Raw genomic sequence first — 25,094 nt, forward strand, 5'->3', positions numbered from 1 at the left:
GCAGAGTCCAAGGCCAGGCTGGACGGGGCTTGGAGCAACCTGGATAGTGGAAGGTGGAATGGGATGAACTTTAAGGTTCCTTCCAGCCCCAGCCAGTCTGGGATTTTATGATTATCCACTGTGCAGTAATTCCTGATGCCAATCAGAGCTATCCATATCCAAATATCAGGCGGGCAAGATCCAAGCTTTTGAAACAGTCGCCACATTTAAGCTTGGTAATTTATTACAATTAAACTGCAGTCCTGTAATTCGAGAGGAAAGGATGATACTCATGGTAAAACAGCCAAGGTCTAATGTTAAGAGGGGCTTTCACAGAGAGAAGTTGTGTTTCATCTGTGCTTGAGAGCAGTGGCAGGTCCCTCTCTCCTGCTCACACTTGTCCAACACCATCTGCTCGAGTTCAGCTCGGCGCAAGTGTTCCTCTCCTTGCAGGAACGGGAGAAGGAGCAAGATTTAAAAGTCACTAGAAAGAGAACAGCAGCTCGAGATGAGGAAATTGCCTGAAATTTCATTTCTCCCAAGTACCTGCAAAAGCAGCAGCACAGCCCTTCGCTCAAAGAGCTCAGCACTTGTTTTCCTTCTTTATCTCTGTTTATTGATTTTACAAGGAAAAACCAGGGAAAAGCTCTTTTACCAGAGCTTTTGCCAGGAAGGATGAATTATGTGTGGAGATTCAAGAGGTTTAAAGCAGACTTGCACTGAAATCTGAGAATGAAATTGTAAGCAAGATTTTTCAGCCTTTACTACATCCACAAGAAAGAAGCACTTTCTGTAGGAAAACATCCATGAGCTGCCCAAGCTTTCATCTGGACCATCTTTAAAACCTTTACATCGCACAGAAACATTGTTTTCATTGTAGATTTCAGAAAGAATAAAATTAAAAACTGAAATTTCCCACAAGGATCCAGGGAGCTTTTCTTCTTTACTACTTTACCGTGCCAGAAAAAAAAAACCCAAAACACTGCGTACTTTAAAATAAATTTTCAATTAAAACTGCTCTGCAAGGCTCAAGGCATTTTATTTCACAGGGAAGGCAGATTTTCTTTGGTGGAGGGTGGATTTGCTGTGCACAACAACACACACGAGCCCACGGTCAGTGACACAAACACCCAGGGCCCAGCCACCACAGAAATGGGGAATAAATCAAAATATAACAGGAGCCCTTTGAAAACAGCAAGAACCCTTGGGTCCTACCCCAGCTCTGACTTCACTTAGTGAAAATGACTCTATTTTTAACTAAAAGGGTATTAATCCAAGTCAATTAGTCCAACCAAACGAAACCTCTATTTGCAGAAGTGACCTTCTTTCCAATTACCTTCATTTTAACTCTGGAAGTAAAATAAGACAAACCTTCAGGCAAATTCCATTCAGAGCAAGAACTGAATTTGACAAACTTCAAACAATTGAACCTGAGAAGCTGAATTCTGATTAATTTGCCCGCGTACCCAAATGCAGATGAGCCATGAAGCTCCCAGCACCCTGAGCCCAACTTTCTGCCCACGGACCAAAGCGTGACGCTGCTCCTCCTGTCAATAATAATTTTTCCACCTCCCAGATGGCTTTGAATGTTGTCTGAAGCTCACAGATCCTGGGAATGGGAAGCATTACATGATGCTTAAGGCCATTAAATGTGTGTTGATTGCTGGAGCCATCAAATGTCGAGATAAAAACCTCCAACAAAAAGATTTCCAGAGGAGGCTTCTGTTAAAATAAAGTACAAACGGGAGGCTGGGGAGTTTGAAATGTTAAGGAATAACAAATCTGTTTTCCAAGTTCGTTTTGCTGTGTTGACTCTGCTAAGTGAAAAGAGCTGCTTAAAGGGAGTGAATGGAATCAATCACAGCAGTTTAGGGAAAACATGGCCCAGAGGTGAGGGGGGGGAATAATTCACCCGGCTTCAGAAATGTCAGTTTGCTCAAAAAAAAGAGAAGAGGCCAGCGGGGCAGGTAGACAGTGCAGAGCTCTGACGCTAGGAATGGATTTCCACCCGATTTTTCAAGTGAGGGATGGCTGAACACCAGCTGAAGTTCCCGAGACGCGGCTCGCCAGTTCAATCCAACCCCAAAAAATGAGACAAACTGAACAAGAGGGAGAGACAGGAAAAATCCCTCCTCTCAAGCGCTGTAATTAAGGAATATATAAGGAAACAAATAATGACAAACTCGCTTGTTGATCACCTGTGCTTCAGGAACAGAAGAGCCCCAGAGTGAAGAGCAGCTAAAAAGGGAACACGCGCTAACGGCTCCCGGTATTTGGAGAAAGAGGAAATATCTGCCAATGACACACAAGGCTGTGCTTCTGTGACAGCATGACAATTTCACAGATGTAACTCTGAGCTTTCTTCAGGTGATAAAGCACTACCAGAACATCAAAAAGTCCCTTAAGAGAAAGAGTAGGAGCCCTATTCTTCAGCAATAAAACCACAGGATGACACACGCCAGAGAAGCAGTTTGGTTCCCAGCACAGGGGCACAACTCAGGAACTTCCCTGGATGCTCATCCTGCTCCACTCATCCCCAGCTGTGAGGGTCTTTAGGGCACAGAGCTGCTCACAGCCAGAGCTCAGGGCTACAGAAACAAGCTGTGCTCGCGTCGTTGTTCAATTTGCTTTCTTTTCTTTTTCCAGGTCTCTCCTCGCAGCCACTTTTCTTCAGAGAAGCTGTGGCTGCCCCTGGATCCCTGGAAGTGTCCAAGGCCAGGCTGGATGGGGCTTGGAGCCAGCTGGGATGGTAGAAGGTGTCCCTGCCCATGGCAGGGGGTGGCACTGGATGGGCTTTAAGGTCCCTTCCAACCCAAACCATTCCAGGTTTCTCTGATTCCCCCACCCAGGGTTGCCTCAGGAGAATCCTGCACTGCCACAGGTGCCAGATAGGAAAAAGGAAGGGAAAACCCCTTCCAAAACAGACAGGGCAGCAAAACTGATTTCCAAACATCAGGCAACACTTCCTGACATTTCTCAAGAAAACATCAAAAGCTTTTGAGCTAAAAAGGTGACTAGGAAACCTCCCCCAGCTGAGGGCAGCGCTGGGAATGCCCCTCCTGGCCACCATTCCCCAAGGACACAGCAGGAAAGGTGCTGCCAAGCTCAGATCTCAGCAGCTGCACAAAGAGCAAATTATTATCAAGGTGCTCAGATGGGTTCATCTCAGTTTTTTTCACCAAAGTTGTTGATCAAGATCACTCAAGGATTCTCCATTCCCCCTCAAGCACAGGGAGGCAGCGGTGGATCTCATCCCAGCTCCTGCTACACTCACCCGGCACATCCCAGTCCCTGGTAAGGAGGGAAGTGCATGCACCGTGGTCAGATTTATTCTTTTTAAAACCATCATTGACACACTTGGCAGAATTCAGAACTCCCACCTGGGAAGATGAAACTTGCTACATTTGACGTGGGAGTCAGACATCCCTTCTCCCATAACGGAGCTCGCAGTGACAAACACGGACACAAATCTTCGGGAAGTCACAACTCCCCCCACCCTCAGTGGGAGCCAGGGCTATTAATTTCAATTTGGAGCATCAAAGCCCTCAAGCCAAAAGCAGCAGGCAGAGAAAAACCACATTTTGCTGCGCGCTCTGCGATTTATGACCTGGAATTTCAAGAGGGGAAGAGGACGCCTTGTGCTGCATCTCGTTTTTCTGCCTTTAAAACCCCTGCCAATAGCAGCAGAATGTCACTAAGAACCTGCTCCCTTCCCAAAGGAGCAGCACACGGTGGGACAGAGCCCAGCTCCTTCTCCCACAGCATTGTTCCATGTGGAGGGCAAACAGGAGCAAGGGTTTAAGTGCTAAAGCAAACAGAGCCAGCTTTAACACACAGGTTGATGAAAGAGGCCTTACACAGCTGCTCTTCAAGTCTTTTCTTCGTAGTCTTCATCCCCGCAGATAATTATGAGCTTAGAGGTTCCAAGACTTCAAATGATTGTTCTTCCTTCAAGAATATATATATATATATAAAATAAATAAATCTCATATGCTCTTCAAGTCAAGATTAATGAATCCTCACAGAAATAACAGTAATGGGCACAGCTGCCTGAGTGATAGATTTGGGGAGGGCTCAGATGTGCTTCTGGTTTTGCAGAAAGGCTGAACCTCAACCTGGCTAGGACCTGGAACTATTTCATTTATAAATTCTATTACTGCCTTGGAGACTAGATACATACAAGCCTTCCTTTAAAAGCAGATTTGAGAAATATTGATCTTTAAGAGGATTCCACAAAGCACTGTTAGCAATAAAAGTACCGTTGTGGAGAACAAAGGTGGAAGTTTTAACTGTGCAAATGCTGTGAGTGGGAACTCAGGGGAACCCAAGACAAGGGAGTGAAGGAATTCATCTGAATTCATCAAGGTGGACACATCCACCTTGAAATAAGAAATGACAGTGCATGGGCCAGCAGGCCTCTCTGGAGTGACTGGTATTTAATAAATTATGGCAGTGTTTTAAAAAGAGATACAAAAAAAAATGAAAAAAAAAAAAAGAAGAAAAAAAGGTATTTTAAGAATAGAGACCAAAAAAAAAAAAAAAAAAAGTTTCTACTGCAAGGGCATAGACCAAAAAGAGCAAGCACAGAACACGAGACACAAATAAGCTTGTGAAGGAAAGGAACAGGTTTATTCTCTCCCCCAAACCTGCAGAATACACTCTATTTTATACAGCAGTTGTATGGGGAGAAGGAGTAGGGGGGAAGAGAGTATCAAAATCAAAACAAGTCACAAGGCATCAACAATCCCTTGATGACAGCAGAGTAGTTTTTGTTGGCACAGCTCACGACAGCTGGAGGAATAATTGCGATGCTGAGCGAGGACGCTGAGAATATTTTGCTTCAGAGACTCAGATGAAAGATGTTATCCACAAGCACTTTGCAAATGTTAATTAAACCCACACAGCCCCTTTCTGGCAGATCAAGAAGTATTTATCCCTGTTTTGCAGAGAGGGGAATGAGTATCTCAGGCACTTTTAACTTCAGGTTAAAGCTGCTCTTTGTAGTTAGGAAGTGCCCCACAGATAAACCGTTAAAAACACAAATTAACCTTCCCAGTCCAGCACAGCCAGCATGGAGCTGATCCCTCTCACTTCTCTCTGACTACAGCCTGGATTCTGCAGGAAAACCAAACCCTGAGATGAATATGGGCACTACCAACAAGCCTTAACACTGACCCTTGGTGGGTTGGAAAAGAAAAAACCCAAACCCATTCAACCACTCTTCCTTTGGTTTTGCCCTTCAAAGGTGACAGCTTTTCCTGGGCTTAAAATCATGGAATACTCTGAGTTGGAAGGGATTCATAAGGATGACTGATCCAGCCCCTGGTCCTGCAGAGACACCCCAACAATCCCCACTGAGAGCGTTGTCCAAACGCTCCCGGAGCTCTGGGAATGTCACCACTCCCTGGGGAGCCTCTTCAGTGCCCCAGCACTGAATCTTTCCCTGATGTCCAAACTAAACCTGACACAGCTCCAGCCACTCCCTGGGTGCTGTCCCTGCTCACAGGGAGCAGAGATTGAAGATGACCCTCAGGAAGAAGGTGCAGCCCCTGGAGATTGTCCCCTCTGCCTCCTCTTCTCCAGGCTGGACAAGCCCAGCATCCTCAGCCCCTCCTTGTAGCTACTCCAACAATCCCAAACACACTTCCTATTCCATAAAACACCGTTCTCCAACAGGATAAAACAGTAATAGTGTCAATTTAGGCCCAAGCAGTGAGTTTAAAGCAGGCAGAACCAGTGGAAATAAAAAGGAGCAGTGAATCATTATCAAAATCACAAAGTATCTGAGGCACCTGCACCGAGAGGGCAGGAGTTCCAATGTGTCCTGGAAGAAAAGAGCTTTTCCTCAGAAGAAAACCACTCCATTATTTGCTAAATTGACATGGAACATTTGGCATTTAAGAGGGGAAGGGGCAGCTTGTTAGATCTATAAACGAGTAGCTGAGAACATCTGCAAGGTCAGGAAGAAAATGCATAAACACACATGTGAACTAAAACACCAAAATACACAGTGGTGGCCGATGCCTGTGATCTTACCATGAAAATAAGCAGATTTGGAGTTCCTTCCTGTTCAAAAAAAAACAAAAAAACCCCCCAAAAACTAAGAACCCAACCCCTGAAGCAGCTGATTTAGGATATATTTCAGCTGGAAATAGATTTAAGGATGAAGTTAGAAAGGAAACCTAAGAGTAAGTGGAGCACTTTCAAAGATGATTTGAGATCCCTACCCAGCAGAAACGCTGTGGGACAGGGTCCCTCCTGCAGAGCTCACACCCAAAGGCAGACAGGATTACACACACAGAATAACAATGTTTTTATAGATCTGCAGCTTATATTCCATTTATGTTCACAGTGTAACCCACAGGGCACAGCACACAATTCACCACTGTGGAGGACAGGAGACTGTCCAGGGCTGCAAGCTGCACTCAGAGCAAGCCCAGGAGCTGAAAAGCTTTTCCTAGGCTAATCCAGTGCCTCAGTTTGGGAGCTTGCATGATCACAGGAACTTTAGGAGCTGGAAGGTCTGGTTGGCAAAGCCAGGCTGATTATGTGCCACAGCACAAGGGGCCACCACGGCTAACCCGGCTTTGTCACTGCCCCACAAAAGGTGCCACCGCTTTCTCATTGCTAATCCAAGGAACGGGAAGTTCCAAAGACCCAGGGAAAAGCTGGAAACCCCCCCAGGGAAGCAGGCAGCCGGTTGTGCAATTCCAGCATTATCTGTGCTGCTGCACTGTGGCACAGGCAGGAGAGAAACTCAGTTCCTCCCCTGCGACCCTTTCCAGGCTCATTCCACCCAGCCCCACCAGCCACATCCAGCTCCTGCTCTTCCCATGCAGAGACAGCAGGAAAAGGTTCTTCCCCAGAGGGTTTTGGGGCACTGGAACAGCTCCCCAGGGGATGGTGACGTTCCCAAAGCTGCCAGAGCTCCAGGAGCGTTTGGACGACGCTCTCAGGGATGTACAGGGTGGGATTGCTGGGGTGTCTGTGCAGGACCAGGGGTTGGATCAATGATCCTTATGAATGCCTTCCAACTCAGGATATTCTGTTTTTCTGGGATTCTTTGCCATCCAGAGTTGCTTCTCCAGCGTGCTCACTCAGCACCATGGTACTACAGGCCTTTAAATAATGTTTAAGTGGTGTTTTTAGCGACTAAGTGGAAGTATTTTGGCTCATAATTCCATCTGTGCCCTTGGATTCTGGTTGTATTAAAACTGCACACAGTGAAGAAGATACTGAGGCATTATTAAAGGTGCTCTGCATCCGGAGCAATTCCCACAGAAATGTATTTGCAGTCCCACTTCATCTTGATGACAAGGCTGGAATTAGGGCAATTCCAGCTGGGAACTATCCCTGTGTTTTAACACACGCTGCAGTGCAAGGCAGCTGCACTGACCTCTCCTGGCTGCTGGTCCGGGGTTTTTCCCACAAACACTGGAAGGGTTTGGACTGGTTGTGGATCTGCTGCCACTCTGCCAGGTGAGCAGCCCTGCTCCAAACTCCAAGGAGAGGTGTAAGGCTCAGCTCTCGAGGCTGCAGGAGGAGCAGGGTCTCCAGGCAAGGGGCAGGGGCCAGGCCTTGCTATTCCACGCTTTCCCAGAAAGAGACCCAGCACATCTTTGGCCTTCCCACACAAATCCATATTTGTACGGCTGCCAGCTCTTTATCACTTCCCTTTTTGCTTCTTCGCTTGCTTGTTTTAAACTTTGCCCAAGGTTACGTTTAGCAAAGGCTGCTCCCTCAAAATACAGCATCAAACCCACGATCACATTAACATCTGGAACTCGCATTGAAATCCTTCTTGAAAGTGAAATCTTTTGCAAAAGAAAGCCCTGACCGAGCAGAAAGCAGCGAATCTTTGCACCGCATCCCTCTGCACGTGAAGCATTTTGCAAAGGCCACCTTGCAGCTGTTGCCATGACCTTCTAGAGATCAATGCCCCCACCTGTGCTCACCCTCTCCTGGGGGAGCAAACACCACTCACAAAACAAGCATCACTCGGTAGCCTGGAATTTGACACTGGGTATAAACAAGCTCAAAACCTCCTACATCAAGTACAACCTGCTGCGGTCACCAACTCAAAGCCCCCTCTGAAATGGCTCAGAAAGAGCCCAGCAGCTGTTGAACTAATTCCCATTTTTTTTCCCCCACCCAAACAAGTGTTTGGAATCTGCACATCTCTGACTAGAAGCCACTTTATAACTCTCAGTCACTGCTTGCAGCCTTTTATAATTTTCCTTTGGAGGATCAAGACTGTCCATAAAGTTAAAGGGTGGGGGTTTTTTCACCACCACAGCATCATCTGTAGTTCTTATTTACACAATCAGGCACCATCTGTAATTAATATTTTCAGTAACCCCTCTGCTGGCCCTTCACCTCTGTTAGCACCCTGCAGCTGCTCAGGGATGTCTGACTGGGCTCCTTTTTGCGGCTCCCGCGTCCAGCAAACGTTCCAGACAAACAACAGACTATTCCAGATTATCCCCCACCAGATTTAATGACTCTGGAAAGATCCCCAGGGAAAGAGTGTTTACTGCCAACGAGCTCCATTAAGTATCCAGCAAAAAAATTTGGGGTTTTAACTATTTTTCAAGCTGGCTGTAGCACACAGAACATCACAGAGCATATGCCATAGGAATGGCCTGCCCGCATTGCTGCGCATTCTTTTGGGGACTGTCAGCTACTTCCAGGAGGAGTAACTTTACTCAGGATAACCAAGCAGCAGGAAAACCCTGCCTTTTGCCCCACAATGCCAACAGGGAGAGAGCAGAATGACCGGGAACACCTTCCAGACAGTGACATGAGAGGCTTTGTTAAGGATGTGAGTTTGCACTGCTGCTCAGCTGATCTCATGGCCTGGTGCTGCTGAAAAGAGGCATCTCCTCCCCGGCTCCCAAGCCTGAATCGGGGAATTGGGCTGGAGGGAAACTTTCTGGACTGAGAGGGAAGGAACTGGATGTGTATCAGTGCAAAAAGATCAGTGGGAGCGCAAAGGCTGGGAGCAAAACCTTTCCTTGCAGCACCGGCTTACCAAGGGATCAGTTCAGCTACAGTGCACAGCCACACTCTAAATTTAGAGAGCTTTCTAACTCTAAAGCTGTATCCCACGTCCATTATTCCTCTCCAACACAAGAATGAGCCGTGCTATTATAAATGCTTTTATACCAGCGTTGTGCTCTTCACCCTACAGGAGCAGACATCAATTGTGGATAAAGTGGTTCAACTTTGGAATGTAGACAAAAACTGAGACAACACTAATGGTGGTGAAAGACAGGTTGCCTGGGGAGGGAAATGATCAGAGATTTAAGAGGAAAAGGGGGGGGGGAAAACCCTACAGATAATTTACCTGTGCTTGGGTCACTGCTCATTAGTGCTCTGAAGAGAATCACTTCACACGTTATAAATTAGGCTGCTCTCGGCTTACTCCCTTATTATCCGGCTCAGGCAGCAGCCAGGAGCCTTTCACACGCACCGGGATAATGGGAACACTTACTCTGAATAAAATGAACAGGAGCAAAGGAAAAAAAAAAACAGGGGCCTTCATTTGGGCAGGAAAAACCATCAGGAGACTCAGCAGTGGCATTGGGTTTCACCAGTCACTTCTGTCACTCTGCATTTCCTCCTTCCCAGAGAAGGGAAAGCGGCTCTGAAAACGAACACGGGCTGTGCAGAAGATGCTTGCTCCTGTTGATATTTCCATCTACCCCCTCCTGATTTGGGATTTCCAACAGACTTTTTAAAAGCTTTCCCATTCAGGCTGAGCTCCACTCTTGAGAAGGTTCTGGAGAGACTGTTCAAGGCAGACATCTAAAAACTTTTTTTTTAATTTTGGTTATTAGGCAGAGCTCACTGTTCAACAGCAAGTAGTCAATTTCTGTCTCCATTTCTTTCATCTTTTGTAATCATGGCTTGAAAAAAAATGCAGCTGTAACACTTCTTTAAACATTCATGGGTTTTTTTACTGTATAGAAATAAAATCCACCAGACAGTAATATACTAGTGATACCTATCAGAGCTGGCAAGGGCAAGATCGTTCTTTTCCCACACACCTTCTAATCTCCTGCTTATATATCTCTGATAAAATAAACTCATTATTCAAAAGTGCTTTAGTCTAAAGGTTAAAGGTTGGCAAAATCCACAACTTTGGAACAACAAGAGCCAACTTTGACCAGAAAGGCTGAGACAGCCGACTCAGCCCAAAAAATGTTGGCAGTTTTCCCTCCTTGAAGGATGAGCTGTGCAGCTGCAGCCCTGCCACCAGCAGCAGCCTGACACTTGGCCTTGCTCTTAGGATTCCATCTCAGAGGCAAAAGCACATGGAAACAAAGACACACTTGGCCAGCGAACCCAAGAGGATCTGTATAAATTAGCTCCCTGGAGACCTGACAAAGGCTCCCTTCCCTCCTCAAAGGCATCAGCTCTGCCATGCCTCACGGTGAGCACTCCAGACAGAATTAAAAGGGCTCTAAATCTGTCCACAGGGAAAGGCAGCAGCTGGATCAGCAGGATGAAGCAGAGAGTTCAGGCAGCCCCACACAAGGAAATTGGAGGGAAAAGGGAAGAAGTAAACCCTCCTTTCCTCGAGGGAAGTTTCAGTGCAATCCCCTTCCACCCCTCCCAGGTTAAATCCCTCTAAAAATGCTTGCACTGGTACAGAGGGGTGAGGCACCGTGCAGCGACTCTGATCTCATTACGGATCCAGCCCCAGCTTCCAAAATCTTCCCCCTCCCTTTTCAACGGTGTAAATACTAATAATACAAAACAACAATGTGACTCATTGTTCAATAATTAATAGCAGAGATTCAATTCCCATGTTTCTAGGGGATGGTCACGGCCCCAGGGCTGCCAGAGCTCTCAGGGATGCCCAGGGTGGGATTGCTGGGATGTCTGTGCAGGGCCAGGAGTTGGACTGGATGATCCTTGTGAGTTCCTTCCAACTCAGAATATTTTTAAATTCCAGGTAGATTTTTTAGCAGCACTACCTAATGCAGGTCCAGGCTGAAGCCTGCCTGAGAGGCAGAAGTGAAACCTGTTTTGCCCAGGAGCCTCCCTGGCGAGGTAAAGCTGCCCCCCCTTGCTCACTTCTCTGGACCAAAAATTCCTCTTCTAAAATTTTAAGCATCATCTTCACACCAAGATGCCCGTGACTTCCACATCAGCCTTTCTGCTGCCTGTGGGGGGCACAGATCTTGGCTCACTTTTAGCTCCTGAGTCACTTGGGAGCTGGGAACAGAAGGAATAAGAATCCTTCAGTCATCAGCATCACCCGCTAAAAACACCCAGAGAGCAGCAGGTCTGAGAGCCATCGAGTGCAGGAAGCACGTGACAAAAACATCTCCTGCACTGAAAAATTTAATAACCTTGTCATTAATTCTGAACAAACAACAACACTGATTCCCACTCTTCCTTTGATTTGCAACAGAAGGAGGAAGAAATAAAGTTGTTCAAACAGGAACAGCTGTTACATCAATGCTGGGATAATGGAGTCTTCAGCATCCTGTTCTCGGGAGAGCCATCGCTGTTTGAGGAAGAGTTCTGCCTTTTCAAGAGGACTTCAGAACCTCAAACACCAACCTGCAGCTAGATTTTCTCCCTAATCAGGAGTCAATTATCTTGCTGAGTGATGACAGAACAATTCACAAAGTAAATCGTGCGCATATCGGGGCCCTCTGTGGTTGAGTTGCACTGGGAACTTCCTTACTCACACAAAAGCAAGGAGGATTTCACTTCTGCTTCCCACAATTATTCCCAAGGGCCTCCCTCTGAACTGCCAGGTGAACCTTCAGTGTAGAAAAAGCTTCACCTGACAACGTGAGCTAATACACTTTTATCCAGAGCAGAAGTTCCCGAGTTTTTATCAAGTCTGAGGAGGTCTAGAACACATTTACACCCAGCTGTCTCCGGAGTTCACTCACAGAATCAAACTTGTGCTTCTGCCATTGTCTCTCACTTCCCAATCATTGCTACAGTAATGCAAACCTCCTGGAGAGTCCTTTTAATCATTTTTAACCACTGTGAAATAGTTTCATTATACTCAATAATATTCACATGACAAAGAAGTTTTCATCTGTTCTCAGAATTTGTTCCTTGCAGGGTTCTTGTCCCAGCACCATTCCCTTCCCAGGTGTCTGAGCTCAGATAAACTGAAATTAGTTCCAGAGAGAGCTCTCAGTGTCTGCTGTTGGATAAATGAAGCCACAAATTCACAGAGTGGGCTGGGTTTGAAAGGACCTCAAAGCTCATCCCATTCCACAGGTGACTGAGCTTTGTTATTTAACAAGTAAAAAACAGCAAGACCAAGTGAAGAATCAGGGAATTATGAAGGTTGGGAAATCACAAAAATCCAACCATCAACTCAGTACCACCATGTTCACCAGCACACCAGGTCCTCAACTGCCCCATCGACACATTTTCTGAGCACTTCCAGGGATGGTGATCCCACCACTGCCCTGGGCAGCCCATTCCAATGCTTGACAAACCCTTTCCATGACAAATTTTTTTCTAATATCCAACCTTAACCTCTCCTGGCACAACTTGAGGCTGTTTCCTCATCCTGCCACTTACCTGGGAGAAGGCCTGACCTCCACCCCCCTGCAACCTCCTGTCAGGGAGTTCTGTGGAGCAACAAAAGGGCTGGAGAATTGCAGCCCTGCACTAACACACATGGAGGATCTCGCAGCAACCTGATGGCTTTCACTTCACTTGAGCTCCTTCCCTCTACCCCTCTGTGTGATCCAAGAAGAGCTCTGAGCAGAAATGAACACACAAGCAGCGACTTATTCTCCCCAAATCCGAAGCAGCTCCTGGAGGGAAGGGAGGAGAACAGAACCCAGGCTGACATTCCAGGCTCAGCAGGCAGGAGCGCTCCAGCACATACTGCTGGCTTTGTGACGTGCCACAAAGGCAGCCTGTTCCAGCTCCCCCCCCCGTTACACATTGTCCCACGCTGCCTCTGGTCCCAGTTTCAATGGCTGCATTAAATGGAGGAGTCCTCTGGGTGATGGCACGAGCTCGATTCTCCCAGTTCCATTTCCCCGGCGTGGCCAGATCACCGCAGGGATCCCAGGGAGATCTCCGAACCCTCCCTCGCTCCAAACTAATCCAGGAGCCTCTCATCACAAGAGATTCACTTGGGCAGAGCAAAATTCCGCCACACAACTCAGCATTTTACAGGCCCTCCCCACACTGGCTGTATTATTCAGGCAATGTGCTAAAAAAAGGTAAAATGTAAATAAATAGATGCAGTGTTCCAGCGCTGTCCAGGAAAAGCTGACCCCTCATTCAGGGAGATCAATGTCTGCTGCAGTTACACCCTCCAAGGCCAAAAATAAAGCTGGAACCACCAGGAGGAACAGCCAATTAAGCTGTTTTTCTCCCAAGCAGATTAAAAAATTACTCTCAATTTACTACCTTACTAAACTACAGCTGAAATTATTATAGCAGGCTGGCTGTGGGCTGGCAGGCTGGCTGTGTGCAGCTTCACATACACGAGAGTAAAAGAAGAATGAGAAAACCATAAACATAAATTAAGTATTTTTAATATATATTATATGAAGAGAAAGAATACGAAAAACCTTCTATCCTTCACCAGTGAGCAGGGGCTGGGGCACCCTGAGGAGTTGATAGAAAATCAACCTATAGTTTCTGGATGTATTTCTCTCCCTCTCTCTTCCTCGTGGTGTCCCCTTGTCCAGGAGGGTTCCCCAGCTGGGTTCAGGACTGGCTGAGGCACAGGTGACACATTTTGGTAAGCCAGGTGAGGCTTTGGGGAGCTTTTGGTGTTTAATTGAGGAATTTGTGCAATGAACTGAGAAGTGCTACAAGGACTTGGTCCTTTGGCTTCTCTGTGCAGAACAGAAGCCACCAGTGGAGCACAGACAGACCCTGGGAGCTCTTTGGGGTTAAAGGCAGGAAGAAATCACAGCAGAGAGGAAAGAAGAAAAGCAAAGTGGTGGAAATAGCAGTGGAAGCATGGAAGATAAACCTCAACACTGGGAAAAACTGCTCTGGATGGTCCACGGAGCTGTGATTCAGCGCTGAGGAAAACATCCAAGAGTTCTCAGCTGAACTGAGGCCCAAGTTTCCCAGGCTGCCCACAGGGCAGGGCTTTAATCACCCCTGTGGGAGCCCTGACTCACCTCAGGGCAGCAGGAAAGCCACAGATCTGAGTCAGGGCAGATAGGCAAAACCACAGACTTGTCAGTCTGCAGCCCGGGGACTGCCGCCCTGGAGTTAACGCTTTCATCGCATCCTATTCCAGTTCTACTTTTTGGAAGCCACGAATAACATAAATATCATTTATGCAAAGCAGAGGAGATGGAGAGCCAGGCCCTGCAGAACCAGAACCTGTTTGATGACTCTGATTTATATTTATCTAAATAAAATCAATTCTCTATTTTGATATCATTTCTTAACCAATGCAGAGGGGGAAAGGGTTTACGACCCAGAGTGTTTCTTGTCCTCATTTAGAAGATGCAGTGGTTTTAGTTTCACAAAATTGCTGCAGGATACAAAGATACATCCCATATCTTGGCTTTAGCACAAAGCCACACAACTCTGCCACGGCTCCTTGTTAACAATGTATTGTTCTAGTGACTCTGGTGCACTGGAATGCTATCAGGTTTATTCATAGCTTTTCTGATAGAGTTTTTAGATTAGACACACAAATCTCTGCTTTTTAGGAAAAAAAAAATAAAAGGCTATGGCTTATTATCACATGGAGCATCAAAATTCCCATTTTCTTTTCTGTGGCTAAACATACAGAGAACTGCAGCAAAAGGACACGACCTCAGAAACCCAAAGGTTCTTTCAATCTGCTAGTAAGAACACTCAGGAGGAGGAAAAAATGACCAAAAATTGGAAATAGTGAATATAGTGAAGGCGGTCGAAAGCCTGAAGCATCTCTCTAAGGACCATTAAATCAATTAGGACGTTTTAGTCTGGAAAAGAGGCCTCTGACAGAGGACACAGCAGGGATTTACAGAATTTTATGCAAATGCAAATGACAACTCCCCAAACATGAGCTTGTTGCAGCACACGAGCTGGCAGAAAGGAAGCGGTTCACCACAGAGTTAAACTTTGAAACAGAGGCTGAAAGCAGCACAGGGGCTCAACCAAGAGCAGAATGAACTGATGGGAGATGAAGGACATTCCTGCTGGCCATGGCTGGAGACAGGACAGACCCAACCTCCCACAGCTCAGTTCTGAGTTTTGAAGAAGCAAAAGTCTTGATGGGAAGAGCAGCAAGAAGCAGGAATTCCAGCCCCTCACTCCTCGTGAGCGCTGCAGGAGGTCCAGGCAGCACAAACCCGCCCTGCCAGAGCCAAGCGCTCTCCCCAGCCATTGCATCTTCGTTGCAGCTGCGAGCAAAGACCGCAGGAGCCCGTGTGAGGCGCAGGAAGCGTCAGACCCACGCTCGTGGTCACCTGGATGGTGCCACATCCTCACAGGAAGGGACCTGCTACGAAACTCCTGCGGAACTTGGCTTTGCTGCCAAGCCAAGAAGCCTCAGGAGGTGTTTGAAGGTGAGTCTGCTGAAAAGTATTTTTTTAGATTCCAGGCCCAACCCTGTTATTTAGATATTTAGTGTCATGGAGAGAGTCTTGCATAAGAATGACTTGTTAAGGAGTCCCTTGAAACAGGTTATTTTCCCATTCTGCTCCGTGGCAATCACAGACTGCTTCCAGCATCTCCTCTATTCCAGCTCCCTGCCAAGAACAGCCCTTCCCTCAGCTATCTCCTACTGACCTAAATTCATACTCCTCGCTTTAATCACAGTCTTCCACCCTAAAAAGGACTCCAAACCTGAAATCCCCGTCTCCTACATCCATCCCTCTAGCCACCGGGCCCACTAACACAGAAGGGCTTCTGAAGGTCAATGCTGAACCTGCTGCACACCACGGCAGTGTAAAAAAATGTTGCACAGGCCAAATGATGTCCTGGGGGAAGCCTGCGCAGCCCGTGGCCTTGTGCAGCCTGCACAGCTGTCAGCCTGAGACTTCCTTCTCCTTAAGATATGCAAAGAGAAGGGGAATTCAATGGTATTGACTGATTCCAGCTCCTGAAGTCAGCAGATCTGGCTCAGAGCACACGCTGGGATTAGAGCTGTCGATGGGGACCTTGGCACGGTGGCACCGCTGGTCAATACCGGCACCGTTTGTCCTTCACGTGCCCCCGCTGCTGCTGCTGCTGCTGCTCCCAGTTTTGTTATTCACTGCTGAAGTTTTCACAGGAGCTGTGCTCCAGCTGAGGGGAGTCCCTGCTGTGTTTGGCAGGGCACAAAGATTTCCTGGATGCAGAAGCACAGCAAGGAATGCTGTAATACACAGGAATAGACACCTGAGCCCAGGACATCCTGCCCGTACCAGTTGGATGTGGCAGAAATGAGGAAGCCACAAATAAGTTTGCCTCTCTTTCCCTTCTTTCCCAGAGGAACAGGAATTCTCTGCCCTGCTCCTTGGATATATCCACACCAACCTGATGACACAATCCAGTCTCTAAATGAGTTATTCCATCCTTGACTTTTGCTAACGAACACTTTCAGCTTCAAGATTCGTCATCCCACATTATCCTCAGGGAATCGCCTGCTAGGGCTGTCACTATAAACTCAATTGCTGCAGCTCCCACACCCACCTGAATTTTACAGCCCACACTAGAGCATCCTCCTGGCTTTCAGACACCTGTATCAGGCAATTCCCTATTTCAGTCTGGCCACACCACTGCACCACATGGGCCAAGACACTCCAATTAATCAGAATTTACTAGCTCGAGTATTTACTCCCTCACAGCAGCGAGTTCTGAGATGTTTGCAGACACCTCGTAAAGCACAGGCTCGTTATTACAGCCCATTAACACGCGTGCAAGAAATTTTAATGTGTAAAAATTCCCCATGAAATAAAGATTTTCTCCTCCACTTTCAGGGCAAACCTGCCATCCTCACCATGAAGTGGACAACGCTTTCCAGTGGTTTTTTCCCTTGCTCTTTTCCGCCCACCAGTCAAGCCAAGCCTCATTTGGTTGATTTCATAGCACTCCTTTATGAGTAACCCCGGCATGTGCCGTGGCAGGCCCCTCATCCACCCTCCTCACTCAGTTCCAACACCTCCAGCAAGGCTGGAATAGCTCTGGGGAGCATTTCCACTCCTGGCCCTCCAGCACAGGAAGCCTCAGGCGACACCTTTAGACCTTTAGTGTTGATTCCCCACGGCCCTGAGCAGCTACCAGATGGAACTGCAGCAGTTCTCTGCTCTGCCACCACTGGAAGTGAGGTGAGGACACAATTTACCGCTTCAGATAAAAGGAGCCGGAGCACACTTCTCCCAAAACAAGAGTTAAGCCAAGGAAGTTTGTACTTTTAGGAAAACACCGCCCGAGCATGCAGACTCAGTGTTGTGCCCCAATGGAGGCAATCTGAGGCTGACATCAGGCACTACAGAAAGTTTTATCCCTGAAATATGAAGGTACTCACTGTGCACGGTGATCAGCTGGCAGACTGGAATCTGTCCCTCTTCTGCAGCCAGCTCTCTACTCATCTGTCTGGAGCCTGTTAGAGAAGGAAAAGAGCTGTAAATACAGATGAAGTGACCTCAGATTTTTTTTAGATCAAGAAGTAGGCCACGTAATCAATGCAAAACAGACACGCTCACCTCCCCAGCCCTGAGGTCAAGAACTCAAAGCACCTGCAAAGCTCTCAGCAAGGTCTCTCAAGAAAATGCTGTGACGCCTGGAAACAGCTACAGCACCGCCTGCCTCTGGAGGCTGTCGAGGTCAGACCTGATCCAGCCCAGGAGAAATGCAAGGTATTTATACATGAGAGCAGAAGCAGCAGCTTCCCAAAGCCAGATACTCCAGAGACAGTGAATCACAGCTCTTTGTGACACGTCCTGATCCCCGAAGCGCCGTGACACAAGCAGGGGAGCAAACATTTATGCAGGCACGGTGCTGAAGGGTTGCATGGGCTCTGATCGGGAGTGCACCAGAGAAGTTCCCTTTAATGCAATTGTTGTTTCAACACACTTCATCCCCTTAATGAGGCGCCACTGAAGTTCTGCTTAAACCCATTTTGATTAAGGAAAAGATTATCCATAGAATTGCCAGCCGTACATGTTAGTATACATCACACACAGACCAACTGTGCTTCAGGGAGACATTAAATCCCCGTTCAATTAATAGAGACACCTCTTAAAATGAGCATTAAATAATTTCCCACAATGTAGCAAGACAACTGGCTACTCCAGTAAACTGGAATAGAAATAACTTCCCATCTCTCCACCAACAAAATCCCAATCAAAGCTTGCCCTTAAAACAAGAGGTCAGTGCAGAAGGATGGGGGGCAGGAATGTTACTACCTCAGTGCTATTGTGTGCTTATATTAAAAGCTCTTCATCAAAGAATTAAATGAAATGGATGCCTTTCATGTTTATCAATAACAGAGCTAATGGTTTTTATGTAAATGCCATTACTTTCAGCCAGATCTGCAAGAGACTGAAGCCACATAGCCCCATCTCCCCTTGCAAGAGACTCCCTTCAGGCAGCCAATCTAAATGCAAATTACAATCAAATGCAAAACCAAGAGTTTTCTGGATGATACTGAGCACATAAAACAAGGGACAAAGCAGAGATATCTAAGAACAACCCTCCTCTTCTGGGAAGACCTCCTGATCTCACATTGCTTTTCTATCCCTAACATACATAAAAATTAAAGCATAATTTGGTTCTCATTTACAGCCATATTATTTACCAGCTTCTTCCCTACTATTGCCTTCAGTGTTAAAAAAAAAAAAAAAAAAAAAAAAAAGAGGGGAATGTCCTCCTGTAGAGAGAATCACCTCTCAGAGATGTTTCCCCCACAACGGGAGTGTTCCATCAGCAAGGATATTAAATCAGAGCCATAATAAAGCCCCAGTTGGATTTGCCAGGAACAAGCTGCAATTCCACATCCTCAGGAGGAAACGTCTTCTCGGAATGGAGCTGTTTTGCAAATCAAGGAAGAAGGTGTTACTACAGGATGGTTATTAAGAGGCAGAGAGACACAGAACTGTTGTCACTACGTGGAGCACCATGTTCCTCTCAGCATAAAAGCTTTTTGAAGGACACATAAATCCAACCCCTACCTGGAGCACAGATCCAGCCAGGACTTTGTCAGCACTGATTAAAACAAGGTTCTGATGGCAAACCTGAAAAGAACTAATCTTAGCAACCGCGCTGCTCAGCAAGGAGAAGGCACAGAGGAGAAGCTGAGATTAAAACAAAGGGCAAAAATCTGACAACCCAACTATGGCAGAGTCTGCACGTGAGTCTCAGCAGAGACTTCCTCCAGCTACCACAGGCAGCTCCACGCCAAACTTCCATTCCCAAGAGGAACACAAGCCCTTGGAGGGATGCTGCTAATTAACAGTGGGGCTGAGCACACGCTCGTTACACGGGTGAGGAGCTGAGCACTGTGTGTGTGCTGCAGGAGAACTCACAGAGCAGAGCCTCGCTAATTAACATTAATAACCGCGAGACCACTGCTGCAAACGGCTGGATTTTGGGAATCAGCCAGCAAGAAGCCGTGCAAAGTGGGAAACCAGAGGGACAACACAGCGCAGCAGGCGCCCGGTTCGCTTCTTTGGGTATCTATAATTAAATAATTTATCATTGTGCTCCCATGTCTACGAGTGAATGTGCAGCCTGTAAACAAAGCACCTCCTGTTATGCAAAGCCTTGCTAAATCTGAAAGTTTGACTGCCTGTGCAAAGAGGTCGTCAAATTAAAAAGCACAGCCCTGACTACTTTCTCTCAGAAACGTTTCTCGTGGGTCAGCATTTCAGAAAACTCATCAACTCCTTCTTCATCTGCTCTGTCTCACAGATCTGTTGCTCTGTACACAAAACCTCTGGCTTTCTTTCAGTCCTGGATCACAACTCGGAGTTGCTAAGGCTCCCTTCTCCTCCTTCCCTTCCTCCATAAACCTGGTGAGGAAAGTTTTGGGTCCTCTCTAGCAAAAGGAGACCGGGACCCCAACTTGGGCCTGGTCACCACACCGAGCATGCAGGATCAGCCCACAAGCAATGAGAAAAGGATGAGATCCCTCCAAAACAAGCAGATCTCCTTTTTTTTACCCACTCTGAACCCGCTGTGTGAGGCCCGGCGCTGTCGCTGCCTGAACCACTCAGGATTTCACACCCAGCCACAACCATGTGTGAGCAGAGCCTGATTTCACAGCCGTGCTCCGACTTCAGCTGTCAAACCACAGCCACGGGACCTTTGTGAGCAGCAGCGTGCCTGCAGAGCTGAGCTGTTCCTTCAGCAAAGCCATTTCCTCCCAAAGCCCCCAAAATCAGAGAAAGCCACACATCCCCAGCCTCTGACCAAATGCTGCTGCCCACGGCCTCGACCACTTTGCCAGCAAGTTGGGTGCCAGCAAAATGAAGATTTTTTTGGTGGCGAAAAGCTTCCAACCATCACCTGAACTTTGTGTGAGTTTTCAAAGGCAAGGGACAAAACTAGAAATATTTCCCTTCCTAACAGCTGCTTTGCTGTACAATTCCCAACTACGCTAAACCTACTCAGCACCGTAATTTTCATTTCTTCTTTCTGTCATCACACAGCCTCATGCACAGCCCATGACTTCACTTGCTGGAGCCCAGGGTTTTCCCTTTGCAAAGGTTCGGGTTTATGCACAGCAAAACGGTCTCTTAAACAGTCTTTTCTTATTTCCTTTTGTCAGAGGCTTCATGCTATGATGAATGTGTAGAAATGCAAAGCAGAAGTCCATACAAAAAGAAGCCAGTGTGTGAGGTGGTTTTGTCTTATAAAAAAAAAAAAAAGAGAGCCAGGATTGACTTACGCCTCATTAAAGAGCTCCAGTCTGCATTTTTATTAGATATATTTAGACACCGACGGCTTTAAAAAAAAATAAATTAAAAGCAGTTATATTCTTAACGTACGGCCCTGGATCAGTCACATGGATATAAACGAGAGTGGGCACAGCAGACTCTCCAAACACAGGCACGGAAATCATTTTAACAGCGCACAGGAGCTGCAAAATTTCAGGCAACACCAAAGTACACAACGGTGTGACAGAACTCAGCTACTGCAGGGCTGTGTCCTGTCCCCAGTCCTTGCATCACCACACATCCCTGTGCGTAACACAGCATCTCCAGGAGACAGGGAGGAGACAATTCCTGCTAATTCACACTCAGCAGCATTCATTTTTTTGGTGGAGAAACTGAGGCATGGAAGAAGCATTTTCTGCTATAATTCGTTTCCTTTTATCAGAAATAAAACCCAGACAATTTCCCAGCCATCAGCTTCTTCACTACCAAAGCGTCTTTGGCAACACTGCTGTCATCCCCTCCCTCCTCACACCCTGGTCTCTATTCTGACAAAACGCACAGCTCCAAGAGAAAAACTTATGTCCAAATCAAGAGCCAGTGTAGCTAATTCTGGCCTGCACAAAGCATTAATTACTAATGCAAATTATACCTCCCCAGCTTGATGGCAGTGATGAACGATGGCCAATCATATGGGCAGAGACTGGCACCGAACAAAACAACGAGGCACACCCAGAGCAAGCATGTCTTGCAACCACTAAACACACATTTCTGTGCTCTACGTGGGCAGCAACTGCTGTCCAGAATATTTTAACAGCAGCAACTGCACTGGGAAAAGAGAAAAAAAAAGACAAAAAAACACCACCACAACGTAAAAAAACCTGAGTACATTCCTCCTCTTAGCCCGAGCCAGAACATAAGAAACAAGCAATATAATTATTTCCACACCACAAGGAAAAAAAACCCAAGAACACACAGAGGGAAAGAAACAAGCCTCCAAAGCAGATCTGCAAAACAGTTCAGGGCTCCTGTGCTGGGCTATAATTTCCCAGCACAAATCAGGAGAGTAAAAACTACAGAGAAGACAAATTCGGGGTGAACACCTCAGAGCCCACAGTACCCCCTCCTCTGCCCCATTCCCCATAGAACCTGCAGAGTGGGAGCCCGAAATCCTGCACACCCTTCAGCACATGACCACATTTCATTTTGCCTGAAATGACCCTTTCTGGTGTGGTCTCCGGTAGAAATATAAAGAAAAACATTATCTTGACTTTTCTGCATCAAGCACAAATTGCATCAACCCCACCAGTGACTGCTGGTCCCACCTGTCCAGAGGTGCTCATCCACAAGAAGCACAACATCCCAAGGGGAAGAATCCGGCGTGCCCAGCCCAGGTTCTCCAGCTGGGATAGCAGTGAATCCAAAAGCCTGGAAGGCTGGAAGCAAACAGGAGCAGGAGCAGAGCCTCTGCGCTCCATCCAGATAACGGACTCACTCTTCAGGGATAAGTAAAAGCACTTCAAGGAGAGCTTTTTAATTTTTTTCCCTCCCTTCACTTTGTTTTAAATGGCTGAAGAATTTCCTCTATGAATGCTCCCAATTGTGGCTCACGCTGAGTTATTTTTAAAAGCACAGAACCAGATTTTCAAGGCCCTGAATGAGGAAATGCAAAGCTTTTATTAAGCAATAATAGCCCAGACAATGGTCACAATTTCCCAAGGATCTGAACACGGCTGCTGACAATGAGCTTTATTCCTCCACAAAACCCCCTTCACAGGCTCGGAGGGTTTGCTTTGTATGATCCAGGCTCAAGTTAGGGAGTTAAAACAGAAAGCCCCGTGGTGGTTTTCAGTGTAATTTCCTCCACCAATGCACATCTGATCAGAGATACAAAAACCACTGGGAAAAGGAGCCACGCACCGTCTCATTCCCTCCTTTGCTACCAGGACATCATCCCACCCAGCTGGACCTTTCCTTTGCAGTGCGATCCCAGCTGACAAACTGACCAATATTCCCAGGGCCAGGAGAGTGAAAACAAAGCCTTTCAGCTTTCTTCACTGATATCTGAACCTCTTCAAAATGCCTCTCACTAAAACGGCCAGAGATACTCTTCAAACCTCCAACCTGCTACCACGGGGTTTAATCAGATCCAGCGGCCACATCAGCTCCTCTTTCCTTCCAAGCATGAGGAAATTGCAACTATGAGGAGCTTGTACTCCAAACCCACTCAGCAGCCAAGGTCTGGCCTTGCAAAGGCCCAGGTTTCACTCAGCAGTGCTGGCCACAAGCGATTCCCAGCACACCTGAGCCAGCTGGGCTGGCTCTCTCTGCAGCCAGCATGAGCAGCAGGCACCGCTGGAGCACAGGAAATCACACTGGTTCAAGAGGAACTGTGCTGCAGAAAGGGGTGCTTTTCTCTGCTGGTTATAAAGCAGACCTCGAGAAAGGAGGACCAAAAAAAAAAAAAAAATTAAAAAAAAGGAAATAACTTGATAAACAACCAGATCCGTTGAAAACAGTCCAAACCTAAATGTCTCCCACACGAATGCTGTCCTCACCTTCAGCAGAAATGCAGCTAACACCATAAATTCAGGAGCTCTTCCAACCAAAACAAGTATATTTCTATCCTCCCACCATCTCCCCTCTTCCCTGTCCCACTGAAAGCAGAGTGTGGCTGCACAGCAAACCGAGATCACAACTAAACCTCGCAAACAAGAACCAAGCTTAGATTCAATCTGAGCACTTCCCAGACTGCTCTGCCACACGGCCAGGAGAGACCACAGGAGCTCTTTCTTCCAGCGTACCACAGCCTCCAGGGCTTGTGAAAACACTTCCTGATCTTCTGCAGATCTGTCAGCCAGTCCACAACCAAGAGAGCTCAGAAAGGAGAAAATACTTCAAACCCCTTCAGAAACACCTGCAATGCTTCTGTCGGTGCAGCTCCACCACAGCTGCACACCTCTGGCACCAGGGGTGAGACCTCTGTGCCTGCTGCATCAGAGATCCTGCTCACAATGGACACCAGAAAATGCTTTCACGTTTGTCTACAACTTCCTGGAGGAAAGGAAAAGGTGTTTTGAGGATTAATGAAAAATATACTTTGTCCCCCTTGCTGTTTTCAACCTGGCTATAATGGGACATAATGCAACAGCCTCCACCATCCTTTGTCTTTTTTACTGTGAACTTCAAGGCTCCTTGACCCACTGTAATCCCTGAACTTGTCTTAAAATGCTACTGAAAAATTATTCATTTTCTGCTTGTGTGTAAAACAGCTGTCCATGTCCATGTCCAGACAAGTGTGCAGGAATTCAGGAAATGGATGCACTCAAAGACTTGAGGATGCCAAAGGTACCCCCGATATTGCCGTTCAGAGAATTCACAGAAGCACTTTTTGTGCGGCAACATCTGTAAATCACAGCGTATTATTTTCCACCCTCGTAATCAAGAGATTTGCTGGATGATCTAGAGCTTTGTCTGATCATGACAGACGAAGCTGTTGAACCTCACTGCAGCTGCCTGAAACGCACACTCGGGCAAAGAGCTCGAACAACGAGCGCAGCCCCTTCAGCGCTCACTTCCAATTACGAAAACTCTCGGAGCAGTGAGGAAAGAGCCCCTCACAGCCAGAGGAGCGGCCACAGGTGACAAATGTGCAGCCAGAAGCCACGGCTCGGCAGAGGAGCTGCAGGCAGAGGGAGGATCAGGCAGGCTGCAGTCAATGAGAAACCAGAGAGGCTGGAATATCGTGGGGAGGACAGACAGCAGAACTTTACAAGGCAGCTCTGCCAGCGAGCACAGCTTCAATTAACAAGCTCTGTTTGCAAGGCAGGACTCCAAAATGCTCCTCGGTATCCAATCATCTAACCCGTGCTTAAAGGCACACCATTATAGCCTGGAACTGGGGATCAGCTGGCTGAACTAATCCCAGGCAGATGCTAAAACTACCAGCAAATTGGTCAGTCACGTATCCCATGCTATGCAGGGCCCTGCAGTGGGGAACAGTCACACAGCACCACTCCCGCACCTGTGGAAAGGGTTTGAGAGGTTCCTCCCAGCCCCGAATCCATTTGCTAAACATTTCATTCTGTGGTTTGGGGGAAGGGAAGTCGCAGCCCACCTCATTGCCAGGAAACCTTTTCATTGCTACCTTTCCAGGTGATGTTAGGCAACAAGTAATTCACTCCTACACAGGCAGGAGCAAAAAATGCCCTTAGGCATTACTGACAACTCCAAATTACTACAACCGGAATAGAAATCACACCGCGGAGATTTGATTATACAATTCTGCAAATTACTTAA

The 25,094-nt window shown here is 47.0% G+C and overlaps 1 protein-coding gene across 2 annotated transcripts in view; it reads right to left on the minus strand.

The window, feature by feature from the left end:
- Positions 1-25,094, minus strand: part of EXTL3 (exostosin like glycosyltransferase 3) — a 114,596-nt gene that overhangs the window by 74,979 nt on the left and 14,523 nt on the right. For both annotated transcript variants that reach the window (XM_040059452.1, XM_040059453.1), the window contains exon 2: positions 17,447-17,521. The gene's annotated coding sequence lies outside the window, so the exon portion shown is untranslated. The remainder of the gene's footprint in view (positions 1-17,446; positions 17,522-25,094) is intronic.

This window comes from Hirundo rustica, chromosome 3 (genome assembly GCF_015227805.2).
Source record: "Hirundo rustica isolate bHirRus1 chromosome 3, bHirRus1.pri.v3, whole genome shotgun sequence".
NCBI classification, from domain to species: domain Eukaryota; kingdom Metazoa; phylum Chordata; class Aves; order Passeriformes; family Hirundinidae; genus Hirundo; species Hirundo rustica.